Genomic DNA, 27,078 nt, shown 5'->3' with positions numbered 1-27,078 from the left:
CCAACTTCCCCTTGATTCTACAGAGAAAGGTTATTCATGCAACCCAAATGCCCAAACACAGAAAAAGTCAAACTGTATCTCTTTGGCCCTTTGTTTAAGATGAATAAAGCCTTTTAATCTTTGAATCCAAACTAGCCCCTGGCTTCTTGGCATCAACAATTCCTTCTCAGCCAACAATTCTAAGATAAGTTGACTCTTCCTTATTGACAAAACTGATTGGACTCCTTAACAAAGGAGGGATAACATTTGATCAGTCATCCTTGAAATCCCCACCCAGACACCTGCTATAAATATAGATGCTAGCAGTTGTCCTTCCTCACATCTGTGGCTTTACTCCTGAAACGCTGTGAAGTCAAGTCAAACCAACCCAATCCAATCCAAGATGCATCTCCAGGCTGTTGCTTCTGCTTTTCTCATTGCAGTCCTTTGCCAACAGGTAAGGATGTTCAGTCTTTTAACGAATACTTCTGATAATCTCTCCTGAATGTTTAGCAAGATATTCAGTGAGATGCAGGAATGTAATTTTGCACGTACTAATGAAGGAGAATATTTGTAGCTCAGGGATGAAATGAGGGGTCTAGCAGTAGCTCTGAAGATATTTCCTAGTTAGGGTAATGAAACGTCTGCAAGAAAACAAGCAAGCTCAGAGAGGACCAAGAGCCTCTCAATCTTGCATGTTTTATTGAGGAATGACATTCTTTATATAGAATAGAGCTGGAGGGGACCTTGGAAGTCTTCTAGTCCAGCCCCCCGCTTAAGCAGGAGAACCTACACCATCTCAGACAGGTGATTGTCTAGTCTTTTCTTAAAGATCTCCAGTGATGGGGCGGCCAGAATTTCCAGGGTTAAGCTGTTCCACTGGTTGATTGCCCTCACTGTCAGGAAGTTAGTGTTGATCTCTACCACCTGCTTGTGCAGCATAATGATGAGCCTCTTATTGCTTTGAGAGGCCAAGACACCATTTGCCTACTGGGGAGATGTTCTCCACCCAAGCTTTCTTGCTGTGCATCCAAAGTAATGTTTTTCTCCTTCTGCTGGTATGTAGCTAGACCAGTTGAGACTCTATTGCTTCATTCTATCTGCCTCCATTCCAACTAGCTGATGGGTATGAGGCTTCTCCAGTGTCCCCACTCAGTGACTATGTTATTCTGGGCTGCTGCCCTGTCTGACATGAAAGCTGGACTTTGATGGGTTTTTTTTTAAAAAACAAACAAAGAAAGAAATAAAGATTCAGCAGAGAAAAGGATAAAATGCATAACATTAGCCTTGTTTGCTTTTTTTTTTTACTGAGGAATACTATTAATAATGACAATTTCTTGGGCAGTTCACAAAGTAAAAAAAACACAGAAAAATAACATAAAAACTATACAGGTAGTCCTCGACTTACAACCACAACTGAGCCCAAAATTTCTAGTTAAGTGAGAAATTTGTTAAGCGGGTTTTGCCCCATTTTCTGATTTTTCTTGCCACAGTTTTTAAGTGCATCACTACTGTTGATAAGTTAGCAACATGGTTGTTCAGTGGCTTCCCCATTGACTTTGCTTGTCAGAAGGTTGCAAAAGGTGATCACATGATCCTCAGAATAGCAATGGCAAAAGCACTTAGACTTATATGCCGCTTCACAGGGCTATACAGCCCTCTCTAAGCTGTTTACAGAGTCAGCCTCTTGCCCCCAACAATCTGGGTCCTCATTTTACCGACCTCGGAAGGATGGAAGGCTGAGTCAACCTTGAGTCAGTGAGACTTGAACTGCAGAACTGTATTCTAACCACTGTGCAAAAAGAATAAAAGAGATCAAATGATTTTTTTAAATTGTATTAGTTTTTTTAATCTCACCTTTATTACTTTATAAGTAACATAAGGCAAAGAACATACATAACCCTCCTTCCATCTCCTATTTTCCCACAACAAGCCTTTGTCACATGAGTTGGGTTGCAAGAGATTGATGGCCCAAAGTCACCTAGTTGGCTTCCATGCCTAAGGCAGCGCTAGAACTCACAGGGTTCTGGTTTCTAAGCCAGCACCTTAGTCCCGACACTAAACTGGCTTTAGTTTAAGAGATTTGCAAAACATTTTATGGATGATTAAAAGGAAAACAAAAACAGAATGCAAGAATAACTGAACTGTTTTATTTTCAAATTTAGGTCCCAAGCTCATTGGTAAATATTATAAATCTTCCATGTGCTTCAAGTATTTGCAGTATTGCATTTCAGGAATTTCACAGATATGTCTGATTTCTAATCTGAGGATAAATGTCCATTTTCATATGCCAACTTTTAAACCTGCATGGCTTTGTGGTATGTGGTATGAACAACATGACATGAACATGCTTGGCACAATACATCAAACCGCCCAATGCAGTAAAATAGTTGTGTAAACAATTCCAGTAACCCAGCTTGCAATTTAAAATGAGTAATGTCAAGAAGTGTAAATAAGATCAATATTTTCCATTCAGATGCCTACTATTATCTTTGAAAATGAATTGTCCTCATGAACAAGATGTGTTTCAAAACAATTGTATTTATCCTGGTGATGAGGTTTAAAATATATGTTTCTGAATATTCTAATAGTTTACACCAGATTAGCTATATAGAAGGGATCAGGTCATTGTGCTTTGGTTTAAGCGATCTACAAAACCATGTTACGTTATTGTGAATGATTAAAAGATTTTAAAAAATGCATGGAAGAAATAACCATACTATTTTAATGTTCAATTTAGGCTCTAGGACTACTAAATCTAAGAAATGCCGTAAGTATTGCAAAGCTTTTCTAATCCTTCCCATGGTGGGACATGTAATAAAATGAATCACAAAATGACAAAAAAATGTTTATATGTGCACAAATAAGCATCAGAAAATCATATCAACATTAAAACCAACTAAGCTATGTTGGTTTGGTCAATGTGATCTTCAGAATAGCAATGGCAAAAGCACTTAGACTTATATGCCGCTTCACAGGGCTGTACAGCCCTCTCTAAGCTGTTTACAGAGTCAGCCTCTTGCCCCCAACAATCTGGGTCCTCATTTTACCGACCTCGGAAGGATGGAAGGCTGAGTCAACCTTGAGTCGGTGAGAACTGAACTGCAGAACAATATTCTAACCACTGTGCAAGAAGAATAAAAGAGATCAAATGATTTTTAAAATTGTATTAGTTTTTTTAATCTCACCTTTATTACTTTATAAGTAACATAAGGCAAAGAACATAACATAACACTCCTTCCATCTCCTATTTTCCCCGCAACAAAACTTTGTCAGATGAGTTGGGTTGCAAGAGATTGATGGCCCAAAGTCACCTAGTTGGCTTCCATGCCTAAGGCAGCACTAGAACTCACAGGGTTCTGGTTTCTAGGCCAGCACCTTAGTCCCGACACCAAACTGGCTTTAGTTTAAGAGATTTGCAAAACATTTTATGGATGGTTAAAAGAAAAAGAAAAACAGAATGCAAGAATAACTGAACTTTTTTATTTTCAAATTTAGGTCCCAGGCTTGTTGGTGAGTATTATAAATCTTCCATGTGCTTCAAGTATTTGCAGTATTGCATTTCAGGAATTTCACAGATATGTCTGATTTCTAATCTGAGGATAAATGTCCATTTTCATATGCCAACTTTTAAACCTGCATGGCTTTGTAATATGTTCTCTTCAATGAATAACATATGAACATGCCTGGCACAATACATCAAACCGCCCAATGCAGTGAAATAGCTGTGTAAACAATTCCAGTAACCCAGCTTGCAATTTAAAATGAGTAATGTCAAGAAGTGTAAATAAGATCAATATTTTCCATTCAGATGCTTACTATTATCTTTGAAAATGAATTGGCATCATGCACAAGATGTGTTTCAAAACAATTGTATTTATCGTGGTGATGAGGTTTAAAATATATGTTTCTGAATATTCTAATAGTTTACACCAGATTAGCTATATAGAAGGGATCAGGTCATTGTGCTTTGGTTTAAGGGATCTGCAAAGCCATGTTAAGTTATTGTGAATGATTAAAAGATAAAAAAATGAATGGAAGAAATAACCATACTATTTTAATGTTCAATTTAGGGTCAAGCAAAACTAGATGAAGGAAATGTGGTAAGTATTGCAAAGCTTTTCTAATCCTTCCCATGGTGGGACATGTAATAAAATGAATCACAAAATGACAAAAAATGTTTGTATGTGCACAGATAAGCATCAGAAAAACATTAAAACCAACTAAGTTCTGTTGGTTTGGTCAATGTGATCTTCAGAATAGCAATGGCAAAAGCACTTAGACTTATATGCTGCTTCACAGTGCTTTACAGCCCTCTCTTAAGCAGTTTACAGAGTCAGCTTAATTGCCCCCAACAATCTGGGTCCTCATTTTACCGACCTCGGAAGGATGGAAGGCTGAGTCAACCTTGAGTCGGTGAGACTTGAACTGCAGAACAATATTCTCACCACTGTGCAACCAGAATAAAAGAGATCAAATGATTTTTAAAATTTTATTAGTTTTTTTAATCTCACCTTTATTACTTTATAAGTAACATAAGGCAAAGAACATACATAACCCTCCTTCCATCTCCTATTTTCCCCGCAACAAAATTTTGTCAGATGAGTTGGGTTGCAAGAGATTGATGGCCCAAAGTCACCTAGTTGGCTTCCATGCCTAAGGCAGTGCTATAACTCACAGGGTTCTGGTTTCTAGGCCAGCACCTTAGTCCCGACACCAAAATGGCTTTAGTTTAAGAGATTTGCAAAACATTTTATGGATGGTTAAAAGAAAAAGAAAAACAGAATGCAAGAATAACTGAACTGTTTTATTTTCAAATTTAGGTATCAGCCTTGGTGAGTATTATAAATCTTCCATGTGCTTCAAGTATTTGCAGTATTGCATTTCAGGAATTTCACAGATATGTCTGATTTCTAATATGAGGATAAATGTCCATTTTCATCTGCCAACTTTTAAACCTGCATGGCTTTGTGGTATGTTCTCTTCAATGAACAACATGACATGAACATGCTTGGCACAATACATCAAACCGCCCAATGCAGTGAAATAAATAAATCTCATCTTTATTATTTTATAAGTAACATAAGGTAAAGAACATACATAACATTATAATAGTTTGCACCAGATTAGCTATATAGAAGGGATCAGGTCATTATGCTTTGGTTTAAGGGATCTGCAAAGCCACGTTAAGTTATTTTGAATGATTAAAAGATAAAAAAAAAATTGCATGGAAGAAATAACCATACTATTTTAATGTTCAATTTAGAATCTAGGACAAGTAGATCTAACAAATAAGGTAAGTATTGCAAAGCTTTTCTAATCCTTCCCATGGTGGGACATGTAATAAAATGAATCACAAAATGACAAAAAATGTTTCTATGTGCACAGATGAGCATCAGAAAATCATATCAACATTAAAACCAACTAAGTTCTGTTGGTTTGGTCAATATGATCTTCAGAATAGCAATGGCAAAAGCACTTAGACTTATATACCGCTTCACAGGGCTTTACAGCCCTCCCTAAGCAGTTTACAGAGTCAGCTAATGCCCCCAACAATCTGGGTCCTCATTTTACCAAGCTCAGAAGAAAGGAAGGCCGAGTCAACCTTGAGTCGGTGAGACTTGAACTGCAGAACAATATTCTCACCACTGTGCAACCAGAATAAAAGAGATCAAATGATTTTTTAAATTTTATTAGTTTTTTTTAATCTCACCTTTATTACTTTATAAGTAACATAAGGCAAAGAACATAACATAACACTCCTTCCATCTCCTATTTTCCCCACAACAAAACTTTGTCAGATGAGTTGGGTTGCAAAAGATTGATGGCCCAAAGTCACCTAGTTGGCTTCCATGCCTAAGGCAGCGCTAGAACTCACAGGGTTCTGGTTTCTAGGCCAGCACCTTAGTCCCGACACCAAACTGGCTTTAGTTTAAGAGATTTTCAAAACATCAAACAGCCAAATGCAGTGAAATAGTTGTGTAAACAATTCCAGTAACCCAGCTTGCAATTTAAAATAGGTAATGTCAAGAATTGATGTCATGAGCAAGATTTAATTCAAAACAATTGTATTTATCCTGGCGATGAGATGTAAAAATATTATATGTTTCTGAATAGTCTAATAGTTTACACCAGATTAGCTATATAGAAGGGATCAGGTCATTGTGCTTTGGTTTAAGGGATCTACAAAGCCATGTTAAGTTGTTGTGAATGATTAAAAGATAAAAAAATTGCATGGAAGAAATAACTATACTATTTTACTGTTCAATTTAGGGTGTATTGAATGGGGTAAGTATTGCAAAGCTCTGCCAATCTTTCTCATGGTGGGACATGTAATAAAATGAATCATAAAACAACAAAAAGGTTTGCCTGTGTAAAGATAGATAAGCATGAGAAATCGTATCAACATTAAAACTATGCTCTGTAGATAGGGTCAATATGGCTGTTAATTCTTTATATGAGAATATGTTGGGTGAACCCTCTGTATCTCTAAACATTTTTTCTGCTACATTATATCCTTATAGGAAGTGAAACTTTCTGATTAGTTTCAGAGCTCCACATATTTTCTCCTGCAGTTGCAGGAAAGGGCAGATCTGGAAGGAATAAAGGAATTAACTTTTTGCCTTTCTTGCAACAACCTCTCCTCCTGGCACACATTCAAACATACGTAGCTTTGTGTGCCAGGAAAATCTGCAGTAACAACAACAAAAATTTCCTATAAAGCAAGATTTCCCAATGGGGTATCTTAGTGGTCAACACTACCAATCCTTTTTTCAAGCATTCTGTGCAAAGCAAAGCTATACTTCCCAATTGCAAAAGGAGTTCCTGGTCATGGCTAGAGATACATGCAAGATACATGAGGACAGACTAATTCCAGATAGATCAGAAACTGCTTAGAAAGGGTTCTTGAGATATATCGATTGGACTAGCCCAGGGGTAGGCAACCTTGGCTCTTTTATGACTTGTGGACTTCAACTCCCAGAAGTCATAAAAGAGCCAAGGTTGCCTACCCTTGGACTAGCCAGACAAAGAAAAATTGCATTCTTCTTTTGGTTTCATAATTCAATGAATGTGCAGAACCATTGATGAATGATGCAACGTAAAGAAACTTTCATGGGGGATGTTTGCTTACATGCAGGTAAAACTGAGAATAGGAAATGAGGAAGTGAAGAGGATTATCTCATTCTTTGGGTCATTTGGTTGATTTTTTTTTTCTAAAACTCCAGACAAACCTGGAAGCCTTTTCAGAATTATTACTTCCTGGACCACAACAGTAATGGTCTCTAATGGAAAAAAAATAACTGCAGGTGTATGAGAATCAGTTACACAAATATTTGTCTAGGAAGGAGACCTTCCTGTTGGAGAAAGATTTGCTTATGGGCCATGCTTTTAGTGACACTTCTAAGCTGTGTCCAGAATGAAGTTTAAGTCCCTTGGTGAATAAGAATCAAAGCCAGAGAGCTGTTGAAGGGGCAAAATTCCTCTTGGGTTTACTACTATATATGAAACTTGCTGCTATTGCTATCTTTCTTCAGAGTATTCTATTCAATTCCCCAAATTAATCCTTTGTGGAATAAAAACTGGCTGCTAACTATTATTGGGGTCCATCTTTTATTTGGAGAAACTATAACCTTCTTCCTATGTTGTATACCACAGCTGGTTGTTCTTTTGTTGATATTGGTTCTATTTGTGAGAAGACATGAGTAGCAAGATGAGAACTGGGAAAAAGGAGGGATAGGAATATGAAGTATGGAATTTGTTGTGCTAATTTTTCATGGTTCAGTATAGAAGAGAAGAGAGCATGGAATCTCTCTATTGCGATGCTGATTTTTACATTGCTAGTATACTGATGTGGCAAGGAAGTTACCATTATCCATTATTAAACTTTTTTAATTCCACATTTTTTATTTCAGCTTGTTCAAACTCTTGCCAAAGTAAGTTTCACTATTCATTTTGCTATGGTACTATCCAAAAGGGAGGTTTATTTCTTTGAATGACTTAGCTGGGAGTTCTACTCATAACTAATTGCATCATTATTCCACAGGATGCATTTTCACCATGTAATTTAAATTTATAAACACAATAACCCCTTTGTTAGGTTGAGACAAGGCACTGTCCCATTAGCTGCCACAGGAGATGATTTCATGGCTTTTATGGATTTGCATAAATTTGTGACAGATTACTAATTTTCTGGATGACACAGCCATCAATCATAGTGTAAATCAATAAAATAAAAGGGATTTAATAAGGAGCATAGGTTTTTAAAAAAAACCTCCTGTTTTATGTTTAGTTTTTTTTTTTACTATGGATAATTTCCTCAGTAGTCTCTAATACTTGTGTGTAAATTGGATTAAAAATCATGCAAAGGTGGAAGGGATAATTTTTGAAATAAGATTATTTCACAGATGTATCTGTCCTTTACATTGCTCAAGGGCGACTCCGAAATATAATGTTATCATATTTTATCTATATCTTAAATTTGTATTTTATTACTATTACATCTTACATTGTATTTTATTTTAATTCCATTTTAAATTGTATTTTATCAAATTCCATTTTGGATTGCTTTTATCAAGTTTTGGTGACAGTTTGTTGCTGGAACTTTGCATTTTGATATGGCCCAAGAGTTAATCAATAAAGTTGTTGTTACATTGCTCTAGCCTATAGCTAACTACTACCCAGTCGAATCTCCCTATCAGAAGAAAGATGATCAATGTAGCATCCTTGGCTTTCCCAGGCTCTTTAGGAAAAAATATCAATTTTTCGATCCTGATCTGGATTTATCAGATCCTACATCAGATTAAATGGAGGATACACATGTAATAAGTTATTTTTTGTTTTCATGGTTTGGATAGCAGCTCACTTTTTTTCTTTTCCAACTTTTCTTTCAGTATTCACTTTTTTCTCTGTTGATTAACCTTGAGTTACCTACTTTAGTAACATCATTAACTTACTGATCCAATAACATATTACCCATTCAGTAACCTATAAGAAGAAATATAACTATTACTTTTTTTTATTTTAGCTCCTTGGAGTAGAACGGGTGAGTGTCTCTATTACCAATTAATTAAATAAAACCAAATATGAACAGTATACAAAAGATATTAGTTAACAACTGTGTCAGGATTGTATCCATTGGACATGTTAAGCTTGCTTCCTGGAATAAGGCATTACTATAAGGAACCATAAATAATCAAGTGTCTTGAGTTTACTGTCTACAGACGATATAGGCACTGAAATGAGTAAAAAGTGAAAATATGAGGGGTTTTTTAATTGATTGATGGGGGTTTTTTAGGGGGAGAGACTTGGTCAAAAACCTAGTAATTTCATCAACTGTGTAAATTTAGGGAAATTGCTCACTTCTATATACTGATTTGAGAGAGCCGCAGAGCAGTGTTAAATTTTTGTGGATGACAAAAAGTAAAGAAAAGATTTCATGGAGGAATAATTAAACCACTTCATTATTTAATTTACCTAGATAAGTACTTTCAATTATCACAAAATGTTTTTGTATTTAGAAATTGTGCACATTATTGGTGTATTTTGAGAGTGCAACAAATATGACCGAATATCCATTTTAAAAGTATATATATTTTCATATGTCAAATTTTAAACCATTGCACCATAATCTACAGTAAATTTCTAAATAACACCTCAGATTGCTTTCCCTTATATACAAAAGATAATCATTCCTCTGAAAAAGCTGTCTGTATTGATGATAAAATAAATATGTATATCAGTTATGGCATTACACATAAATAAGAGAAAAAGGTGAAATAATATGTTTTTTCTTCATTAATTTTTATGGCATTGGCCAAAAACTTGGTAATTTTTTACAAGTCTTTCAATTTAGGAAAATTGCTAACCGTGCTACTGTGATGTGAGACATCTGCAAAGGACTGTTCAGATTTATAGATGAGTAAAAAGTAGAGAAATAATTCCATAAGGAATAACTGTACTCTTTTGTTGTTCAATTTAGGCTGAAGAAGTAGCAAAGGTGAGTATTGCAAACTTCTGCTAATAACTCCCATGGCAGGACAAATAATATAATGAATTACAATATGACTAAAGAAGTTCCATGTGCAGAGATAGATAATAGATCAGAACATCAAATCAACTTTAAAACCCCCTTAGTTTTGCCCATTGAGTCAATATGGCTGCTAATTCTTTACTTGAGATTCTTGAAAATGTTGGGTGAACACATTAAGTCCTCACATAACTATGGCTGAACCCTCTGCATTTCTAAACATTTTTTTCACTGCATGATATACTTATAGGAAGTGAAGCTTTGCGATTAGTTTCAGAGCTCCCAATATTTTCTCCTGCAGCTGAAGGATAGGGCAGATCTGGTAACAACAAAGGAATTAACATTGCCTTCCTTCAAATAAACCCTCCTCCTGACACACATTCAAATGTATGTAGTTCTGTATTCAAGGAAAATCTGCTGGTGGATCCAAACAACAACAGCAATAAACACGGGGGGGGGGGGAACCTGTGAAGAAAGGTTTCCTTATGGAGTATATTAGTGGACACCAGCACCACCCCCTTTTTCAAACATTCTGTATACAAAGCAAAGCTACATCTCCCAATTGCTCAAGGGGTTCAGGGTCAGAACTAGAACTATGTACAAGACACTCAAGTGAGGACTTGACTCCAGATAGGTCCGAAACTGCTAAGAAAGAGTTCTGAAGAGTTCAGTTGGGCTGGCTGGCCAGGGAAAACTTATTTGGGTTTCAGAATGCAGCAAATGTGGAAAAGCGTTGATAGACAAAGAAGCATAAAGTACCTTTATGCTTCTGTATTTCTCAATAGAGTTCTTGAAGACTTTATTCTGGATTTTATTCATTTCTGAATTGTCAAGGCAATTGAGAAGAGATTCGCAGCAAGATGAGAATTAGGGAAAGGAAGGCTGGGAACATGTTGTATGGAAATTGTTAAGCTAACTTTTTAGGGTCCAGTGTAAAAGACAAGAGAGCATGGATTCCCTATTACTGGATGTTGATTTCTACATCCTAGAATACTAATGTACCAGGGGAGTTATTAATGTCCTTTATTAACCTTTTAAAACAAAACAATAATTCTATGGTTTTTTTAAATTCCAGATTCTTCTGTGTGTTCAAGACTCTGTAAGTTTTACTATTATTTTCACAATGGTACTCTCCAAAATGAAAGTTCATTTCTTTGAATGTCTGAGCTGAGATTTTTGATCATAACTAATTGTATCATTATCCCAAAGGACACATTTTCCCATGTCTTTAAATAATAAACACAATAACCCATTTCATAATGAACACAATAACCCATTTAATCATACCTATGATGTAATGTTTTTGACAGCACCTTGTGTAAAACTGTGATAGACTACCAGCTTGCTGGATGACACAATAATCAAATATAGTGTAAATCAATAAAATAAAAGAGATTTAAGAAAGAGCAAAGGTTAGGGTAAACCCTGTGTTTTATGTTCCTTTTTTTACTTTGGATAATTTCCTCATAGTTTCCTAATGTTTGCATGTATAATTGGATTAATAATTATGCAAAGGCAGAGGGGAAGGATTTTTAAATCTGATTATTTAATAAATGTTTCTGTTCCTTACATTGCTATGACCTATAGACATGTACTACCCACTGGAATCTCCTTGCCAGGAGAAAGTTAATCATCATAGCATCCTTGGGTTTCTCCAGCTGCTTATGGAATTTATCATTTTTTTTATTCCGCTATGGATTTACCAGTTCATACCTTCTCAAGTTAATTAGAGAATATATATGCAATAACTTATTTTTTTCATGACTTTGGATAGCAGCTCATTTTTTTCAATTTTCTTTCTATGTTCGCTTTTTCCCTCTGATTAAACCTGAGTAACCTATTTTAGTAACCTCACCTACCTATAAATCCAGTGACCTATTATCCACTCAGTAACCTATAAGAAGAAATATAACTATTTCTTTCTTCTACTTTAGATCCTAGAAAATAAAGAGTTGAGTGTGTCTATTTATAAATTAATGAAATAAATATCAAAGGGGAACAGTCTTCTATACCCACTCAGGGTTTCATGCTCTGTACATGTTCTTAAATTTAAAAAAAATGGGGGAGATCAGATCAAACTGCTTTGGTTAAGAGATCTGGAAAGCAATGTTATGTTTTTGAGGATCACTCAAAGAGAAAGAAACAATTGCATGGAGGAATAACTGTACTGTTTTATTATTCAATTTAGACCGGTACCAAATCCATGGTGAGTATTGTTAATCTTCTATTTATTTAGAAAAAGGGTAAGTTACTGAAAATTTTGGGGGTGTAACAATTATGCCTGAATTTCCATGTTGAAATTAAATGTCCATTCCCATGTGTCAAAATTTATTTATTTATATTTATTTATTAGATTTTTTTTGGGCTGCGATTCTCACCTAGAAGCAACTCTGGGCAGCCTAGAAAGTTTAAATTTCATTACACGGTAGCCTTCTGTGTGTTTCTGAACAGACACCACAGTGTGACTATGTTTTGCCTTACACACATAAGATAATCCTCATCCCCTTGAAAAAGTTCTCCGTGCACTTGATAAAATAAGTTATGGCGTGTTATGCATCAAAAAGAGAGGGAAAAAGTGAAATTATAGGGTTTCCTGCATTTCTTGATTTATTTATTTTAGACAATATTATTTAAAAATCCTGACTGGGGTTACTAAAAGTCCTACATAAATTTAGAAATCTTCTGTTAGATAAGAATGCTATTTGGTCTGAGGGAATTAATGCTCAAAATGCATCTCTTAATGCAGAGAATTAATGTGCACAATGCATTTCTTAACTCCTCTCTTTCACACATAGAAACAAATATATCTGAGTTTCTATTTTCAAATTAAATATCCATTTACATGTGTCAAATATGCAGGTCAATTATGGTATTTCATGCATTAAGAAGAGGTTTTTAAAAAATGTATTCACATATTTACTTTGGGGAGTTTTGGCCAAAAACCTGATGATTCCTATAAGTGTGCAAATTTAGGAAAATTGTTCAGCTCTCTAGAATAATTTAACTGATCTGCAAACCAATATTAATTTCTGTGGATGGCTTAAAGGTAAAGAAATGATTGGATGGAGAATAACTGTGCTATTTATTATAGCAAATCTTTCTGTACTTAGAAAATATGGTTATTAGTGTACTTCAAAGAGCTGCTTAAGGAATTGAAAACTTTTGGGATTCTTGATTTGAATTCTTTTTTTTTCTTTTGTTCATTTTTGATAGCAGCTTCATTTTTTTTAACTTCCAATTGTCTTCCCATATTATTTTTCTCCTGTTGACGAACCTTGAATAACCTACTTTATTAATCTCCATAATGTATAGATCTAATAACCTATTACCCTCTCAGAAACCTGTAAGAACGAAAATAACTATTTCATTTTTCCATTTTAGGTTGAACAGATTAATGAGGTGAGTTTGCCTGGTTAACAAATAATTAAATAAACACCAAATATGAACAGCTTTATGAAGGACCTTGTTTTGGCTAACAACTACATTAGTGTTGTGTTCACCACTGATGCTAAACATGCTTCCTGAAAGAAGCCATGCTCTGGATTTACACTCCAGAGCAAACCGTAAAGGGTTCCCCTAAAGTATCAAAACCCTCAATAACCTATAAACCCAATAACCTATTGCGCACGGAGTAACCCATAACAAGGAAAATAACTCTTTCTTTTTTCCATTTCAGGTTCAATCTGCCCTTCAGGTGAGTGTGTCTAGTTAACATTTAACTAAATAAACATTACATTGGAACAGTCCTCTATGTGAAGGGCATTGGTCTGACTATCAACTATGTCAGGACTGTGTTCACTGCACATGCTAAACTTGCTCCACGAAAGAAGCCACACTCTGTTTTACATACTACAGTGAACTATAAATAGATCAAGTGGTTTGAATTCTTGAAATGTCAACAACCAGGGTAATCTATAGATCCAGTAACCTATTACCCAGTCAGTAATGTATAAGAAGGCAAATAACCATTTCTTTGTTCCATTTTAGTTTCTAAAAGAAAACAAAGAACTGATGAGTGTGTCTAGTTAACAATTAACTAAATAAGCACCTAATATGAACAATCCTCTAGATGAAGGACATTTGTTTGGCTAACAACTATTCAGAGTTTTGTTCACCGCACATAAACGTTGCCTACAGAATGTCTGAACATAGTTTTCCTTATATACATAAGATTGTTTTTTAAAAAGTTTGCTATACCCCTTATGTAAGCTACACTCAGATAAGTTATGGTCTTTTATACATCAAGAAGAGGGGGGAAATATGAAAATAAAAGTAGTTTTCTTTTCCATTTGTTCATTTAATTTAGAGAGTTTATTGGCTATTTCCATTTATACCAGCTGTGTAAACAATGTATCAAACCTTGCTAGCAGATAGATGTTCCAGAAAAGTTATTCGTGTCCTTTGTTAAACTTTTGAAGCAAAACAATAATTTCATAAACAATAATTTCATAAATTATTGTTGTTATTATTATTTCAATAAATTCATCAAGGCATCAAGTGTAAGTTTTATTACTAATTTTGCAAGGATATTGTCTAAAGGGGAGGGTCATTTCTTTGAATGGCTGAGCTGGGATTTCTTGCTCATAACTGTAGCCTCATTAACACAATGGATGCATTGATGTTGTGTATTTAAACTAATAAATGCATTTGCAAAGCATGTTATATTTCTCCCATTGCACCCAAAAAACTACCAAAGATAAACCTAACCAACCTTAGTATTTTCAACAACTGCAACAATTCAGTCTTTAATAAACCTGCCTAAAAATGTGTGATTACAGCCAAGATTGTTGATTTTACAAGTTCTGAACCTCTTCACACCTAAAAAAGAACTCTGCAACTTTAATGTTTCTAATAGGACACCCTGAAAGAGAAAATTGTTTTGAATTTTGTGCAAACGTTTCAAGTTTCCCCAGCAAATTTTTATTTATTTATTTTTATTCCCATTTATATCCCGCCCTTCTCCGAAGTCTCAGGGCGGCTTACAATTTAAAGCACAAATCAATGTGCTTAGCAATAGCCTTCATTCTATGTATATGCCTGCTTAGTAGGGATTTCGCGCCCCCCAAGCGGCATTATTACAAAGTCAGCTTAATTGCCCCCAACAATCTGGATCCTCATTTTACCTACCTTGGAAGGATGGAAGGCTGAGTCAACCTTGAGCCTGGTGGGATGCGAACCTGCAGTAATTGCAGGCAGCTGGTGTTACTTAAGGAGGCATTAGCCCACTGCTCCACCAAGGCTCCACCAAATCCTTTCTGACTGTTGACTGTTGATATAAAGAGTGTTGATAAGTTCTGAACCCCTGTCTACCTAAAAAAAATCTGCAACTTTTCAGCTGTCTGACAGAAAACTTAATGTTTCTAATAGGACACCCTGAAAGAGAAAATTGCTTTCAATTTTGTACAGTTGCCCCAGCAAATCCTCACTGACTGTTGACTGTTTATATAAAGAGTGGCTTTTAAATGAGAGTTCTGTGGTGAATATATCAACAAACCAGTGCCCTTTCAAAGGCTGAATTTTGCTCTTGCTTCCCATAGATAGTACTCAGTGGTTGGTCACTGAGGGGCTCAAAACTGCAAATGGGTTGTGTCTACTGCACATACTAAACTTAACTGTTGCTAGTAGATAGATGTTTGAGAAGATTGTTCATGAATTTTGTTAAACTTTTGAAACAAAACAATAATTCTACACTTTTTATTCCAGCTTGCTCGTAATTTAAAACAGGTTAGTTCTAATATTAATTTTGAAAGGATATTGTCTAAAAGGGAGGGTCATTTCTTTGTATGACTGAGCTGGGATTTTTGCATCATTAACACAATGGATGCCTTTATGTTGTGTGTTTAAACTAATAAATGCCATAACCTATTTCATAGCTTCAAACAATCTACTGTATAGTACCATCCTCAAACAAAAAACTTCTTTGGCAAAGCATGTTATTATTTCTCCCATCCCACCCAAAAAAACTACCAAGGCTAAACCTAAATAACCTTTGTATTTTCAACAAGTGCAGTAATTTAGTCTTTAATAGACCTGCCTAAAAATGTGTGATTACAGCCAAGATTGTTGATTTTACAAGTTCTGAACCTCTTCACACCTAAAAAAGAACTCTGCAACTTTTTGGCTGTCTAACTGAAAACCTATTGTGTCTAATAGGACACCCTGAAAGAGAAAATTGTTTTGAATTTTGTGCAGGCATTTCAAGTTTCCCCAGCAAATCCTCTCTGACTGTTGACTGTTGATATAAAGAGTGGCATTTAAATGAGAGTTCTGTGGTGAATATAACAACAAACCAGTCCCCTTTCAAAGGCTGAATTTTGCTTTTGCTTCCCAAAGATAGTACTCAATGGTTGGTATGGGGGCCAAAACTGCAAATGGGTTATGTTCACCGCACATGCTAAGCTTAACTGTTGCTAGTAGATAGATGTTTGAGAAGATTGTTCATGAATTTTGTTAAACTTTTGAAACAAAACAATAATTCTACACTTTTTATTCCAGTCTGGTGGTGACTTAAATCAGGTTAGTTCTAATATTATTTTTGCAAGGATATTGTCTAAAAGGGAGGGTCATTTCTTTGAATGACTGAGCTGGGATTTTTGCATCATTAACACAATGGATGCCTTTATGTTGTGTGTTTAAACTAATAAATGCCATAACCTATTTCATAGCTTCAAACAATCTATAGTACCATCCTCAAACAAAAAACTTGTTTGGCAAAGCATGTTATTATTTCTCTCATCCCACCAAAACAGTGGCGTAGCGTGGTTTGTCAGCACCTGGGGCAAGGCAAGTAATTTGCGCCCCTAAGTTACAAATGAACTTTTCCCTTTAGCCTTCTGTCCCTCCCCCAGATAGTCCCTCGCTCTCTCTCCGCACCGCACGCCTGGCACCCCTCACCCCTCCACAGTGGGCGGCGACCCGGCGGCTCGGATCGGATTCGCACAGCCAGCACTGCAGTGAGAGAGAATGAGTGAGCCAGGCAGGGGCAGAGAGCTGCGAGTGCGAGCGCCCCCCCAGATGTTGCGCCCGGTGCGGCTGGCCCCCCCTGCACCCCCCACGCTACGCCACTGCACCAAAATAACCTACCAAGGCTAAACCTAAATAACCTTTGTATTTTCAACAAGTGCAGCAATTCAGTCTTTAATAAAAAGGTAAAGGCAAAGTGCAATGTCACGTGGTCGTACAGAGAGACGGACACTTGAGCTGGGTAGTACTTCTTTATTGGGTCCTGAATGAAGCTGGAGCAAAGGGGTTACCCGGCGTCTCTTTATACCTGCCCAGGTGAATCACAACCAATCGATTCAAACCTGGGCTTCCCGCCAGTGCAGGTGGCCAATGGATTTAAACCCTGGCTTCCCGCCAGAGCTGACCATGCCCTGGGGCTGTCAACGACTTGCTCTATTCAGGCTTTCCCGCCAAAAGTGGTTATAGCCTGGAGCTGTCCAGCCCCCTGCTGTGCTGACATTCTGTGTATGCTTTAAGAGCATACACTACATAAAGGTTCCCCCGCACATGCGTGCTAGTCATTTCTGACTCTAGGGGCCGGTGCTCATCTCCGTTTCAAAGCCGAAGAGCCAGCGCTTGTCTGAGGATGTCTCCGTGGTCATGTGGCCAGCATGACTAGACGCCAAAGGCGCACGGAACGCTGTTACCTTCCCACCATAGTGGTCCCTATTTTTCTACTTGCATTTTTGCGTGCTTTTGAACTGCTAGGTTGGCAGAAGCTGGGACAAGTAACAGGCGCTTACTGAACCTCTTCACATCTAAAAAAGAACTCTGCAACTTTTTGGCTGTCTAACTGAAAACTTAATGTTTATAATAGGACACCCTGAAAGGGAAAATTGTTTTGAATTTTGTGCAGACGTTTCAAGTTTCCCCAGCAAATCCACTCTGACTGTTGACTGTTGATATAAAGAGTGGCTTTTAAATGAGAGTTCTGTGGTGAATATATCAACAAACCAATGTCCTTTCAAAGGCTGAAGTTTGCTTTTGCTTCCCATAGATAGTACTCAGTGGTTGGTCACTGAGGGGCTCAAAACTGCAAATGGGTTGTGTCTACTGCACATGCTAAACTTAACTGGATAGGATATTGTCTAAATGACCTGCTCAAACATCTTGTGGAAACATGAGCTCTTTGTCTCTTTTCTCCAACTTCTCCTTCGTTCATCTGTAGATTATAGTACATTTTTGGATGAACACTGTCATGTGAACATTCTTTGCCTTATACATATATGTTTGCTTTTAAACAATTTTCTGTAGCCTTGATAAAATGTATGTGCAGGACATTATGGTATTTTTTACATCGAGAGGAGGGGAAAAAAGTATGAAATAAAAGTGTTTTTGTCATTTAATCTCATGTTTGTTTTAGGGAGTGTTTTGCCCATTTTTATTTGTGTCTGCTATGTAAACAATGTATTAACCCTTAATTAGAAATGTTCAAATCAGGAGTCCTGTGGAATTAAATAAGAACAAAAGAGATCAGGTAAAACTGCTATGGTTTAAGAGTTCTGTGAAGCAATGTTAAGTTGTTGTGGATGATTAAAAGATAAAAACCATTGCATGGAAGAAATAACTGTACTATTTTAATGTTCAATTTAGGTTCCAGCAAATGGGGTAAGTATTGCAAAGCTCTGCTAATCGTTCCCATGGTGGGACATGTAATAAAATGAATCATAAAATGACAAAAATGAAATTTTTGTAGTAATTTCAACAACTCTGTAAATTTAGGAAAATTGCTCACTTTTATATACTGATTTGAGAGATCTGCAGAGCAATGTTAAATTAAATTTTTGTGGATGATGTAAAGAAAAGATTTCATGGAGGAATAACTATACAACTTCATTATTTAATTTACCTATTTAATCTTAATGATTATCACAAAACCTTTGTATTTAGAAATTGTGCACATTATTGGTGTATTTTGGGAGTGCAACAAATATGACTGAGTATACATTTTAAAAGTATACATATTTTCATATGTCAAATTTTAAACCATTACACCATTTTTTTCACTGCATGATATACTTATAGGAAGTGAAGCTTTGCGATTAGTTTCAGAGCTCCCAATATTTTCTCCTGCAGCTGAAGGATAGGGCAGATCTGGAAACAACAAAGGAATTAACTTATTGCCTTCCTTGAAACAACCCCTTCTCCTGACACACATTCAAATGTATGTTGTTTTGTGTTCAAGGAAAATCTGCTGGTGGATACAAACAACAGCAGCAATAAACACGGGGGGGGGGGAACCTGTGAAGAAAGGTTTCCTTATGGAGTATATTAGTGGACACCAGCACCACCCCCTTTTTCAAACATTCTGTATACAAAGCAAAGCTACATCTCCCAATTGCTCAAGGGGTTCAGGGTCAGAACTAGAACTATGTACAAGACACTCAAGTGAGGACTTGACTCCAGATAGGTCCGAAACTGCTAAGAAAGAGTTCTGAAGAGTTCAGTTGGGCTTGCTGGCCAGGGAAAACTTATTTGGGTTTCAGAATGCAGCAAATGTGCAAAAGCATTGATAGACAAAGAAGCATAAAGTACCTTTATGCTTCTGTATTTCTCAACAGAGTTCTTGAAGACTTTATTCTGGATTTTATTCATTTCTGAATTGTCAAGGCAATTGAGAAGAGATTCACAGCAAGATGAGAATTAGGGAAAGGAAGGCTGGGAACATGTTGTATGGAAATTGTTAAGCTAACTTTTTAGGGTCCAGTGTAAAAGAGAAGAGAGCATGAATTCCCTGTTACTGGATGTTGATTTCTACATCCTAGAATACTAATATACCAGGGGAGTTATTAATGTCCTTTATTAACCTTTTAAAACAAAACAATATTTCTATGTTTTTTTTTAATTCCAGATTCTTCAGTGTCTTATAACTGCTGTAAGTTTTACTATTATTTTCACAATGGTACTCTCCAAAATGAAGGTTCCTTTCTTTGAATGTCTGAGCTGAGATTTTTGATCATAACTAATTGTATCATTATCCCAAAGGACACATTTTCCCATGTCTTTAAATAATAAACACAATAACCCATTTCATAATAAACACAATCACCCATTTCATCATACCTATGATGTAATGTTTTTGACAGCACCTTGTGTAAAACCGTGATAGACTACCAGCTTGCTGGATGACACAATAATCAAATATAGTGTAAATCAATAAAATAAAAGAGATTTAAGAATGAGCAAAGGTTAGGGTAAACCCTGTGTTTTATGTTCCTTTTTTTACTTTGGATAATTTCCTCATAGTTTCCTAATGTTTGCATGTATAATTGGATTAATAATTATGCAAAGGCAGAGGGGAAGGATTTTTAAATCTGATTACTTAATAAATGTTTGTTCCTTACATTGCTATGACCTATAGACATGTACTACCCACTGGAATCTCCTTGCCAGGAGAAAGTTAATCATCATAGCATCCTTGGGTTTCTCCAGCTGCTTATGGAATTTATCATTTTTTTTATTCCGCTATGGATTTACCAGTTCATACCTTCTCAAGTTAATTAGAGAATATATATGCAATAACTTATTTTTTCATGACTTTGGATAGCAGCTCATTTTTTTCAATTTTCTTTCTATGTTCGCTTTTTCCCTCTGATTAAACCTGAGTAACCTATTTTAGTAACCTCACCTACCTATAAATCCAGTGACCTATTATCCACTCAGTAACCTATAAGAAGAAATATAACTATTTCTTTCTTCTACTTTAGATCCTAGAAAATAAAGAGTTGAGTGTGTCTATTTATCAATTAATGAAATAAATATCAAAGGGGAACAGTCTTCTATACCCACTCAGGGTTTCATGCTCTGTACATGTTCTTAAATTTTAAAAAAAATGGGAGAGATCAGATCAAACTGCTTTGGTTAAGAGATCTGGAAAGCAATGTTATGTTTTTGAGGATCATTCAAAGAGAAAGAAACAATTGCATGGAGGAATAACTGTACTGTTTTATTATTCAATTTAGACCGGTGCCAAATCCCTGGTAAGTATTGTTAATCTTCTATTTATTTAGAAAAAGGGCAAGTTACGGAAAATTTTGGGGATGTAACAATTATGCTTGAATTTCCATTTTGAAATTAAATTCCCATTCCCATGTGTCAAAATTTATTTATTTATATTTATTTATTAGATTTGTTTTGGCTGCAATTCTCACCTAGAAGCAACTCTGGGCAGCCTAGAAAGTTTAAATTTCATTACACGGTAGCCTTCTGTGCGTTTCTGAACAGACACCACAGTGTGACTATGTTTTGCCTTACACACATAAGATAATCCTCATCCCCTTGAAAAAGTTCTCCATGCACTTGATAAAATAAGTTATGTCGTGTTATGCATCAAAAAGAGAGGGGAAAAGTGAAATTATAGGGTTTCCTGCATTTCTTGATTTATTTATTTTAGATAATATTATTTTAAAATCCTGACTGGGGTTACTAGAAGTCCTACATAAATTTAGAAATCTTCTGTTAGATAAGAATGCTATTTGGTCTGAAGGAATTAATGCTCAAAATGCATCTCTTAATGCAGAGAATTAATGTGCACAATGCATTTCTTAACTCCTCCCTTTCAAACATAGAAACAAATATATCTGAGTTTCTATTTTGAAATTAAATATCCATTTACATGTGTCAAATATGCAGGTCAATTATGGTATTTCATGCATCAAGAAGAGGTTTTTAAAAAATGTATTCACATATTTACTTTGGGGAGTTTTGGCCAAAAACCTGATGATTCCTATAAGCGTGCAAATTTAGGAAAATTGTTCAGCTCTCTAGAATGATTTAACTGATCTGCAAAGCAATATTAATTTCTGTGGATGGCTTAAAGGTAAAGAAATGATTGGATGGAGAATAACTGTGCTATTTATTATAGCAAATCTTTCTGTAGTTAGAAAATATGGTTATTAGTGTACTTCAAAGAGCTGCTTAAGGAATTGAAAACTTTTGGGATTCTTGATTTGGATTCTTTTTGTTGTTGTTGTTCATTTTTGATAGCAGCTTCATTTTTTTTAACTTCCTATTCGTCTTCCCATATTATTTTTCTCCTGTTGACGAACCTTGAATAACCTACTTCATTAATCTCCATAATATATAGATCTAATAACCTATTACCCTCTCAAAAACCTGTAAGAATGAAAATAACTATTTCATTTTTCTATTTTAGGAGGAACTGATTAATCGGGTGAGTTTGTCTGGTTAACAAATAATTAAATAAACACCAAATATGAACAGCTTTATGAAGGACCTTGTTTTGGCTAACATCTACATCAGGATTGTGTTCACCACTGATGCTAAGCCATGCTCTGGATTTACACTCTAGAGCAAACCATAAAGGGATCAAGTGCTTTGGGTTCCCCTAAAATATCAAAAACCTCAATAACCTATAAGTCCAATAACCTATTGCGCACGGAGTAACCCATAACAAGGAAAATAACTCTTTCTTTTTTCCATTTCAGGTTGAACCTTCCATTGGGGTAAGTGTGTCTAGTTAACATTTAACTAAATAAACATTACATTGGAACAGTCCTCTATGTCAGCGTTTCCCAACCTTAGGAACTTGAAGATGCGTGGACTTCAACTCCCAGAATTCCCCAGCCAGCATAGTCCACGCATCTTCAAGTTCCTAAGGTTGGAAAATGCTGCTCTATGTGAAGGGCATTGGTCTGACTAACAACTATGTCAGGACTGTGTTCACTGCACATGCTAAACTTGCTCCACGAAAGAAGCCACACTCTGTTTTACATACTACAGTGAACCATAAATAGATCAAGTGGTTTGAATTCCTGAAATGTCAACAACCAGGGTAATCTATAGATCCAGTAACCTATTACCCAGTCAGTAATATATAACAAGGCAAATAACCATATTTATCTCCATTTTAGGTTCTAAAAAACAATGAAGGACAGGTGAGTGTGTCTAATTAACAATTAACTAATTAAGCACCCAATATGAACAATCCTCTAGATGAGGGATATTTCTTTGGCTAACAACTATTTAGAGTTGTGTTTACCGCACATAAACGTAGCCTACAGCATGTCTGAACATACTTTACCTTACATACATATGATTGTTTTTTTTTAAAAATTTCGCTATACCCCTCATATAAGGTACACACAGAGCAGTTATTGTCTTTTATACATCAAGAAGATGGGGGGAAATATGAAAATAAAAGTGATTTTTTTTATTTGTTCATTTAATTTAGTGAATGTATTGGCTATTTCCATTTATACCAGCTGTGTAAACAATGTATCAAGACTTGCTAGCAGATAGATGTTTCAGAAAAGTTATTCATGTCCTTTGTTAAACTTTTGAAGCAAAACAATAATTTCACCCTTTTATTCTAGATTCGTCAAGGCGTTTTGACCAGTGTAAGTTTTACTACTAATTTTGCAAGGATAGTGTCTAAAGGGCAGGGTCATTTCTTTGAATGGCTGAGCTGGGATTTCTTGCTCATAACTGTAGCCTCATTAACACAATGGATGCATTTATGTTGTGTATTTAAACTAATAAATGCATTTGCAAAGCATGTTATATTTCTCCCATCCCACCCAAAAAACTACCAGAGATAAACCTAACCAACCTTAGTATCTTCAACAAGTGCAGGAATTCAACCTTTAACAGACCTGCCTAAAAAATGTGTGACTGCAACCAAGACTGTTGACTTGATAAGTTGTGAACCCCTGTCCACCTAAAAAATCTGCAACTTTTCAGCTGTCTGACAGAAAACTTAATGTTTCTAATAGGACACCCTGAAAGAGAAAATTGCTTTCAAAAAAACTTCTTTGGCAAAGCATGTTATTATTTCTCCCATCCCACCCAAAAAAACTACCAAGGCTAAACCTAAATAACCTTTGTATTTTCAACAAGTGCAGTAATTCAGTCTTTAATAGACCTGCCTAAAAATGTGTGATTACAGCCAAGATTGTTGATTTTACAAGTTCTGAACCTCTTCACACCTAAAAAAGAACTCTGCAACTTTTTGGCTGTCTAACTGAAAACTTAATGTGTCTAATAGGACACCCTGAAAGAGAAAATTGTTTTGAATTTTGTGCAGGCATTTCAAGTTTCCCCAGCAAATCCTCTCTGACTGTTGACTGTTGATATAAAGAGTGGCATTTAAATGAGAGTTCTGTGGTGAATATAACAACAAACCAGTCCCCTTTCAAAGGCTGAATTTTGCTTTTGCTTCCCAAAGATAGTACTCAATGGTTGGTATGGGGGCCAAAAATGCAAATGGGTTATGTTCACCACACATGCTAAATTTGCTTCTTCTTACATGTTTAGTAAACAGCATGCTTAAAAGTGCTTAGCCTTACACACACAAGATTGCTTTCAAAAAGGTCTCTATACCCTTGATTAAAAACAGAGCAGTTATGGTCTTTTATATATCAGAAGAGAAAAAAATAGTATGAAAATAAAGGTGGGTTTTTTTCATTTGTTCATACATTTAATAGAATATATTGCCCAATTTCATTTAAACCTGCTGTGTAAACAATTTATCAAGCCTTGCTAGTAGATAGATGTTCCAGAAAATTATTCATGAACTTTGTTAAACTTTTGAAACTAAACAATGATGTCACACTTTTTATTCCAGCTTACTGGTGACCTAGCAAATGTAAGTTTTATTATTATTATTTCAAGGATGTTGTGCAGACATTTCAAGTTACCCCAGCAAATCCTCACTGAGTGTTGACTGTTGGTATAAAGTGACTTTTAAATGAAAGTTCTGTGGTGAACATATCAGCAAACCAGTCCCCTTTCAAAGGGGATGAATTTTGCTTCTGCTTCCCATAAATAGTACTCAGTGGCTGGTATGGGAGGGGGCAAAACTATAAATGGGTTGTGTCTCCTGCACATACTAAACCTGACTCTTCTTTCATGTTTAGTATGAAAAATAGTATGAAAATAAAAGTGTTTTTTTATTTGTCCATACATTTAATTTAGAAAATATATTGCCCAATTTCATTTATACCTGCTGTGTAAACAATATATTGAACCTTGCTAGTAGATAGATGTTCCAGAAAATTATTCATGAACTTTGTTAAACTTTTGAAACTAAACAATAATTTCACACTTTTTTTCCAGGCTGCTAGTGGAGTAGGAAAAGTAAGTTTTATTATTATTTCAAGGATGTTGTGCAGACATTTCAAGTTACCCCAGCAAATCCTCACTGAGAGTTTACTATTAGTATAAAAAGTCACTTTTAAATGAAAGTTCTGTGGTGAGCATATCAGCAAACCAGTCCCCTTTCAAAGGGGATGAATATTGCTTCTGCTTCCCATAAATACTACTCAGTGGCTGGTATGGGGGGGGCAAAACTATAAATGGGTTGTGTCTCCTGCACATGCTAAACCTGACTCTTCTTTCATGTTTAGTATGAAAAATAGTATGAAAATAAAAGTGTTTTTTTCATTTGTTCATACATATAATTTAGAAAATATATTGCCCAATTTCATTTATACCTGCTGTGTAAACAATATATTGAGCCTTGCTAGTAGATAGATGTTCCAGAAAATTATTCATGAACTTTGTTAAACTTTTGAAACTAAACAATAATTTCACACTTTTTCCCCAGGTTCTTAATCAAGGAAAAAGTGTAAGTTTTATTGTTATTTTTTCAAGGATATTGTGCAGACATTTCAAGTTACCCCAGCAAATCCTCACTGAGTGTTGACTGTTGGTATAAAGTGACTTTTAAATGAAAGTTCTGTGGTGAACATATCAGCAAACCAGTCCCCTTTCAAAGGGGATAAATTTTGTTCTTGCTTCCCATAAATAGTACTCAGTGGCTGGTATGGAAGCCCAAACTGCAAATGCGGTGGGGGAGGCAATTTGACCATGAGGCATCTCCCACAATGTTAGTTTTAGAATGGTCATTGTAGGTCTTCTGCAAATACAAAAGCCAGTTTTGAAACCTAGTCCTCAATTTAGTCAACTTTTGTTCTAATTCTGTAAAGCTTAAAAAAAAACTTCAGATAGTTTCCTCAATTGTCTGCTAATGTTTGCATGAATAATTGGATTTAAAATCATGCAAAAGTGGAAGAGAAGCCTTTTCAAACCAGATACATCTGTCCATTCTTGGGGCCTGGGAAAGAACTTTGTGGGGGAAACAAAGCAGAGCCCTTGAACCCCCAAAGGCAGGACAAGGAGGAATTTTTCTGGAAAAAACAATAACCGCATTCTTTAGATTTCCAATAAGAATTATGGAAATGGTACAAGCTATGACCTGGCAATGATTGAATACGGAGGCAGAATAATAATAAAAAAACACCTAAATAAATATTACCTAGACCCCAATTCTTTTACTTTTTCTGGCTTTACAACTCAGATTATGACCATTGTGGATTATGCAAGAAAAAAAAGAATGTAATGCAGGGGCTCTGATTACTGCTGATTACTAGTAACCTATTCAGTAATCTGTTTACTCAGCAACCTATTCAGCAGTAACCTATTTCAATAATCTTGAGTAGACAACTTCAATAACCTCAGTAACCTATCAGCCTTCCAGTAAGCTAATAAATGGAAAATAACTATTGTTTTGTTTTATTTTAGCTCCTACGTTAAAAACAGGTGAGTGTGTCTAATTAACAATTAATAACTAAAAACCAAATATGAATGGTCCTCTTTACAAAGGACATTGGTTGGGCTATGTCAGAATTGTATTCACCTCACAGGCTTGAAAGAAGCCATGTTTTGGATTCACACCCTAAAAGTCGTTAAGCAAAGTTGGGGTATCTGGATCTGCAGAAAGCTAATGCATTTCTGCAATTTAAAACTGCAAATCTTTGTAACTGTTTGTTTCTTTGCTTGTTTGTTTAGTGATTGAAGATCGGACGTACCCGGATGGTTGACCCAGGTTTCCAAGGACTGCCCGCTCATCGCTTTTTACACTGCCACCCCAAACCTTAATGAAGAATGAAGTTGACAAATCTCAGTAGTATAATTTAGATATAAATTTTGAAAGTTTGATTTTCCTATCTTTGTAACAGAAGGCAATGGGCCGTGAGAACTGCCCTTTGCTATTCTGCAGGATGGCAGGAGCTTTGCTAAAATAAAAATAAATTGCATTTGCATCAAAA

At 35.7% G+C, this 27,078-nt stretch overlaps 1 long non-coding RNA gene across 11 annotated transcripts; it reads left to right on the top strand.

Annotated features, from left to right (window-relative positions):
- The first annotated feature begins 239 nt into the window (after positions 1–239).
- Positions 240–27,078, top strand: LOC310644344. 11 transcript variants are annotated; one of them, XR_014493274.1, is made up of 24 exons: positions 240–436; positions 2,145–2,159; positions 2,720–2,749; positions 3,478–3,492; positions 4,053–5,275; positions 6,253–6,267; positions 7,893–7,913; positions 9,005–9,022; positions 9,959–9,976; positions 11,082–11,105; positions 12,195–12,212; positions 13,388–13,405; positions 13,683–15,730; positions 16,502–16,522; positions 18,602–18,616; positions 19,860–19,883; positions 20,971–20,988; positions 22,164–22,181; positions 22,456–22,473; positions 22,882–23,367; positions 24,594–24,614; positions 25,085–25,105; positions 26,552–26,569; positions 26,819–27,078. It is a non-coding gene; the product is annotated as an uncharacterized lncRNA (long non-coding RNA). The 11 variants fall into 11 exon arrangements; XR_014493275.1 differs by having other exon boundaries at positions 22,456–23,367; XR_014493278.1 differs by having other exon boundaries at positions 18,602–19,883.

The sequence above is a fragment of the Vipera ursinii genome (assembly GCF_947247035.1).
Source record: "Vipera ursinii genome assembly, chromosome: 9".
Lineage (NCBI taxonomy): Eukaryota > Metazoa > Chordata > Lepidosauria > Squamata > Viperidae > Vipera > Vipera ursinii.
Note: the sequence above shows the minus strand (reverse complement) of the source record. Positions and strands in the feature narration are given on the sequence as shown.